A 6,793-nucleotide genomic window follows, 5' to 3' on the forward strand; every position below is an offset into this window, starting at 1 on the left:
AACTGTAGCTAGTTGCAAATACCATAAAGGAAACAAGACAGGATCATATTCTAGAAAAGGATTGGGTGATCTGGGGACAAACTACAAAAATGAGCAGGGAATGGCTGAGACCTGAAGAAAGAGAAGAATCTAATTTGCGAAATCCAAGAGTCAGGCGGGGCATTCCTGATGGAAGTTACAGTGTCAAAGATCTGGGCAGGGAACAGGCTAGACTTCCCTAAGAAACACATAGAAGCCAGTAGAGTTGGAATATAAAAATGAGCAGAAGAAGGACAAGAAAAGAGGGAAACTAAGTCATGTGATCCTCAGAGGAAGAAGTTTGAATTTTATTTCAAATGCAGTGGTCAGCACATGGAGGGATTTAAGCTGAAAAGTGATGTAATCTAATTCATTAAAAAATATCACTTTGGCCATTTTGTTGAGATTTGATTGCAGATGGCAGAGTGAAAGCAAAGAAAACAATTTCAGAAGCTATTGTAAAATGCCAGATTAAAGATAATAGTAACTTGGACTAAGATGGAGAGGCAGAGTCCTAAAACATGTGAGTGGTCATGCATTGGTCTGATTCCTTGTAATTAAATGTCTTCAGTGTTAATGTAATACTTTAGAAGCTGACTCAGACTAACTCAAAAATGTGGTAACCTTGATTTAAATTCATTGAAAAATGAAGTTCAACTGGATAAGGGTAATGCCAAATAAATGTCATTTGCTGTGAAAATTTGGTGCCATGGGGATTTGGAGATCTTCACTCAGGGCTGCAAATAAGTTGAGGAGAGATAGTATATTTAGAAAAATAAATCAAGCATCTTTAGGATAGTTTGATGACTAGCAAGGATTCCCAGTAGATATTGCTGTCCAGTTCTATTAAAAAAATACATGAATTTCATGAAGTATTAGAGTAGATATTTTCAGAGATGATCTCCTTACTTTGAACAATTCCTCTAAACCAATTTGATGCAATTAAACAAATGGAACAATTCTGGAAAAATCTAAAACATAGCAGTTTCTACTGCTTTTTCATTACTTTTTAAAAGTAACACAGAAAAATACACTGGCCAACAGCAGTAGAAATGAAGGACATGTACTCCATTTAGAGAGATATCTGAAGAATAAAGGGTATTATAACTGCCGATTTTCACTTCAAGATACTAGCATGCTGTATCAATATGTATAATATAAACACAGGCACTTTGTAATTTTAAAAAATGTCATTTGTACACTGCTTACTTAAAACTCAGAAACCATTTTCCTGTAGAATGATCTCCTAGGACAGCCCACAAAGATCTGTTTAACCATGACATAGTCCAAGAATAGTGTGGTACCATTTGTTAAGGGTACAAGAAGCATAAGCTCCTGCTTATGCCAGAAGAATGTGAAGAAGAAAAATATTTCCATAATTTCTCTGAATATAGGCATTATTCTGGAAAATTATTTTGCCATACAATGATTTTAGGACTCCACCATCTCCTTCTCTGCAAATTTCTGCCCTCAAAGTTCCATGCTTTTTAGATGACTTGGACACCCCAAATTGCATACTCCCCATATTGCTCTTTACCCTCAAATTACCTGACTTCTTTCCTTGCCAAAATTATTCTGTTTTCTTTGGTGTCATTTCCAAGTTAGGAAAGCAATCAGATTAAACGACATATTAATCTATAAATGGCTGGTAAATAAGTAAACTTCAGAACTATGTGAACCTTAAAAACAGTTGCCTATTAACCCAAGTGAATCCCTAATTAATGTAAATTCAGGCAGTGTAACACGATTTGGGATAGGATATATTGAAGGGAAGAAGACTAGAGGTGCATAATTTTTCCTATTTTTTTCCCCAGAAACCCAGATTCTGTAACAGTTCCATGTACCAATGATTTTGTGCATTTTACTTAAGCTATTCTTTAGTACAGTTTTGTGAGTGGGTAACATCCTCAGTTTATAGAAGAAATGTATCTATTTCTATTCTTCTTAAGCATATTTGATTAAAATTCCTTAGGCTTAGGATCTATCTCTTTAGAATATACCTCTGGTTAGCTTTTTCCTCTGAGTAAAAATAAGTACCAGTCTTTCACTTCATCTAAAAGTCACCTTTTTCCCACTCAAGTAGTCCTTGAACACTGATGTTTTCTATGAAGTTTTCCTAGGCTGGTCAGGGAACAATAATTGCTTACCTGATGTTAGTCTGTTTAGACCTGAGAACACTGTGGCTATGCCTCCTATTTGGTGACACAGAGTGGAAAGAGTTCTAGTCCAGTTTTTGTACTGATGCTGTTACTGACTTGAGCAAGTCATTTCCATTTCCTGGTGTCCCTTTCCTGAGCTAACTGGAAGTTGGATGTGTGTGTGTAGGAGGTTGGGAGGGGTGTAACATATCTGTATCATCTTCTCTACCAAACTGGCATCCAGATCAAGTAAGATGATGTACCTGAAGATTCTTTGAATAAATAAATACAAAGCATTGTCATTCTAAAATACAATATTTTATTGAGCTCTCCCTATGTCCAGGCACTGTGCTCAGTGCTTTATATGATTTGTATCATTTAATTAATAAATAAGAAGGTATTCATGCCCCATTTTACAGAAGAGGAAACAGAAGTTTAGATTGGTTAGATGCCAAAGGTCCAAAGGATGTGGTCATATCACTAGTCACATGGCAAGTAAGTGGTGCAGCTGGGCCATGAACGCAGACCTGTATGACACCAGTGCCCATCTCTTCACCACTGGATTATACTGCCACCCATTCTGTATGTGTAAGTCAGAATTATCTGCCCCATTTATTTTTATGAACCCTTAATACACACTTATCCTTAAAACACATTCTAAATCTAATTTACTAATTTTATAATGATTTAGTCTACTTATTTTGCTATTCCCATGATATATATCAGTGTATTCTGTAAAACTGTAAATTTCTTAAATGTAGGACCCATTTCTTCTAGTGTTCTCCCTATAGTCCCTAGCACAGATGTATAAGAAATCTTAAGTATTTTACGATGGTAAGAATGAGGAATCAGGAATCTACATGGGGGCGGTGGTGATAAGTAAATCTATTGAAAAGTGATCACCACAGGACAACTGGGAATTTTACTTAGTAATTTCCAAGTAGCCAGCTATAGTATAGTTAAACAATAAAATATGCTAATATTGTGTAAAGATAACTTTAAGAGGTGCATGTGGGTAGAAAAAAGTTGAGTCACATACTGAAAAAGGCTTAGCTTTTTTGTGTATTATATAAATAAATGGAATCGCATTTCAGAAAAGTACCCAACCAGGATTAAAACTTAAAAAAATAATAATACATTAAAAAATTTCTTCTTAGAAGTTGACATTGGTTTATATCTGCACAGTAGATCAAGACCAAGTATTTTTAATCCCTATTACACAGGTGTGAGAGAGAATGCAGATAATAGACTAAGTCATGCCCTTCAAGGCCATGAATAATTGTGGCCAACCTTGGACAAGAAGTCAGGCATCCCAAGTGGAATTTTAAAGAAATCAAGTCAATTCCTGAGCCATGCAGAGAGTACCTGTGCACACACTCTCTTCTGAGCCTCTATGACCACAGAAAAATACTGGGGGAGACAATGGCAACACAGAGACTTCTCTTTATAGCCTCTGGCAGTGAGTAATTCTTCTACCCACTATAATTTTATGAAAATCATCTTCCATCCTCTGTTTTTGAGTGGAGACAGAAAAGGAAATGTTTTGAAGGATCAATATGAAAAAGATTCAGTTCTTCATGTTTGCTTTTACCTCTTCCTTTTCAAATAATGATTTGGGGGCAGTAGTTGTCAAGACCGTCATGTATCAAGTATAGTCAGCCAGTAGGGAACTCCTATTTGGGACTAACAGAATGTTATTCTCGAAGAATAAAGTCAGAAAGTATAAAAATATGGAGGATGAGACCTGTTTTCTATAAATGAGACAGATCGTAAATAATGGCTGAGAAAACTGCTGCCATCCAAATTTTATCAGGGTGACCACTTTATTCCCTGGTCTACCTCTAAGGTGATGGAGAGAAAGTGAAAATCATAACTGGGATACCAAGGCCAGGCCAGGCAAAAGGTCAAGTAGCAAAAATGTTTGGAAAAGTCAAGAGTGAGAGGGAGTGGGTTCTGATGGCTCTGTTTATTATGCCCTGGTATAAACAAAACAAAATTGTTAATAGGAGGCAAGAATCTAGGCAATGAGAGTGACCAAACCCATCCCCCAAAACATATTTGGAAGGTTTCTCCTTCATTGTCCAGGAGAAAGTCGTGTACTCTGCCAGACACAGTTCTGCTCAGGTCGTGGGGAATGAATGTGCTCTGTTACAGGGAAGGCAGGGGTAGTTCACCTGGTTTTTTTCCGGTCTGGAGGAAATGTCTCATAAGACTGGCAGTTTCCCTTTTCTCCAAGTCCATATGCAACAATAACCCTCGGATTTCTAATTTACCTCCTGTGGAAGGCAAGAATGGATAGGAAAAACGGTCTATGAAGACATCTGTGTCTTTTATTGTGAATTAATACATTTGCACTTTGTTTCATATCTCAGGCTTTATAACTGATGTTGAGGTTCATAGTCATGCATAATCAAGTCAGTTCAAATTCATTTTCAAAATCAAATTTCTTGGACACACCTAAACATATTTGGGCTAAAACCTGAAATGTGTGATTTGAACAGAATAAGGCAAATAAGATGCTCAGCTAGCATTTCTCTATATGATTTTTTATGCCATTCGGATATAACTTCAACTATAGGAAGAAGATTTTTGTGGTAGATGAAACCAATTTTTCTACATACTCCATAAATGAAGACAGAGTGAGGAAATGCTGCAGGTAACAGAGATATAAAGCTGTTTCAACTCCAAACATCTGACTTTTGAAAACATTTGTGTGAGAGAAAAAATGTTCAAGTTGTATCCATGCCTAATGTCTTTCAACATAGCTAAAGACTATTATACAATACTGATGAATGTCATCCTTTCCTTAAACTATGTGTACTTATTTTGTGTCAGGCATTGTGTGCAATGTCTGGAAATCCAAACTGAACAAGACCTACACATAAATGACTAAACTAAGCAGTGATGGATTGTGAGATCATGCACAAGGCACAGTGATGGCAAGGGACAGAGAAATCCCTGCTGTGGGGCTAGGAAGGCCCCCTTTGAGCTAGGTTTTCAAAGAAATACAATGTATTGCCCTCCTGGCGTCCGAGGAGAGAGGGAACTCCAGGCAGAGGAAATGGCTTGGAAGCAAAGCCTTGAAGGTATGAAACAGATTGGCTTGGACCCAAAACAGCTGAAATATTATTTGAGCAATGGGAAGAGATAGGAGGTGTGCCTGCTAAGGACTTCATCGGTTGGGCGATTGGGGGGAAAAGGGGAGGGTAGTGGTGACATTTAAAATAGGGAAACAATATGATATTAAGAAAAGTATAGCTGTCGTAACAGTGAGGCAAAGGTGAGCAGGAAAAAGGAAGACCAACTCAGAGTCTAGGTCCTAAATTAAGACAGTTGTAATGAGACTGGAAAGGAAAAGACAGGTTTGAGAATGGCTTGGCAGTTAGAATCAGTCAGGCTTGGTTAACAGATTGTGTTTGGAGGCGAGAGAGGGAGAAACTAGAATAACTCCCAAATTACTGGCTTTGGAACATAGGGATGTTTTATTATATCTTTCTCTAAACCATTATACATTATTCATTGTGAGATAAAGATGTGCCCGCATTGTGAAACATCATTAGTTTCCGACTAAGGGAATCCCTAGATTAGAAATCTATCCTCACCCACCATCACCCCTTCTTTTCCTGTCCACTTTGTGCTCTTCTCAGGAAGCTGTGAAATCTGGTTCCAGGCAAAATATACATATGACTAAAACAAACCTATTGTCCTAGAGAAAGAAATGTGAGCTACAAAAGATAACAAACACATTTAGAATGCTTAGAACTAGGTGTCCATGGCTTTATCACAGACTGTAGCTGTATTCTGTGTGTTGCAGCTCTGCCTGGTTTTCATTAAGGGCAGAAACTGGCTTACAATAGCAAAAACGTGAAAACTTATTTAGTTACAGGATAACCAGAGAGTTGTGCTTGAAAATTTTGATGTGTATTAGCAAATTTACATCTTGACTTTTTCTGCTGGATAAATATAATGAAGCAAAGATGTGTTTTTCTAAATAGATACTGCCTTCTCATATTAAGAATGTTTGAGGATTCATAAGTGACTATTATTTCTCAAATTTTGCTCAGGGTTTGCTCTTGCTTTCATGTCTTGCCTCTGTGTGGCCATTAGAGAGGCATTCTAGCACAGTGGTTAGGAAGCTAAACTCAGGAGTTAGATCATCAGAATTCAAACACTAGCTCTGTCACTTAACTCTTTGGGCACTCCATCAATTGCTCCAGTTATCTTTTCACTGACACACACATGAAACTAATAACATCAGCATGATCTTTGAATAAAGCCCAATCTCAGCACAGAAATGGGAGATAGGATTTGACTTCAAGAAACATACAGTCTAATTCAGTGGTTCTCAAGCTTCATCATGTATTAGAATCACTTGCAGGGCTTATTAAGACACATATTGCTGGGCCCACCCTCAGAATTTCTAAGTTAGTAGATCTGGGGGGGACCAAAAATTTGGCATTTCTAACAAATTCCAGATAATGGTGTGGGGCTCATACTTTGAGAAATACTGATCTAATTGGAGACAGAATTAATTTAGGAAACAAGAGAAGAGAGACACAACAGTACATAGAAAATACATGTACATGGTTTGTCATGATTTTAATTAAGAAGCTAAACTGCCTATACACTGGGAAATC

The sequence above is a fragment of the Manis pentadactyla genome, chromosome 3, assembly GCF_030020395.1.
Source record: "Manis pentadactyla isolate mManPen7 chromosome 3, mManPen7.hap1, whole genome shotgun sequence".
Classification (NCBI taxonomy): domain Eukaryota; kingdom Metazoa; phylum Chordata; class Mammalia; order Pholidota; family Manidae; genus Manis; species Manis pentadactyla.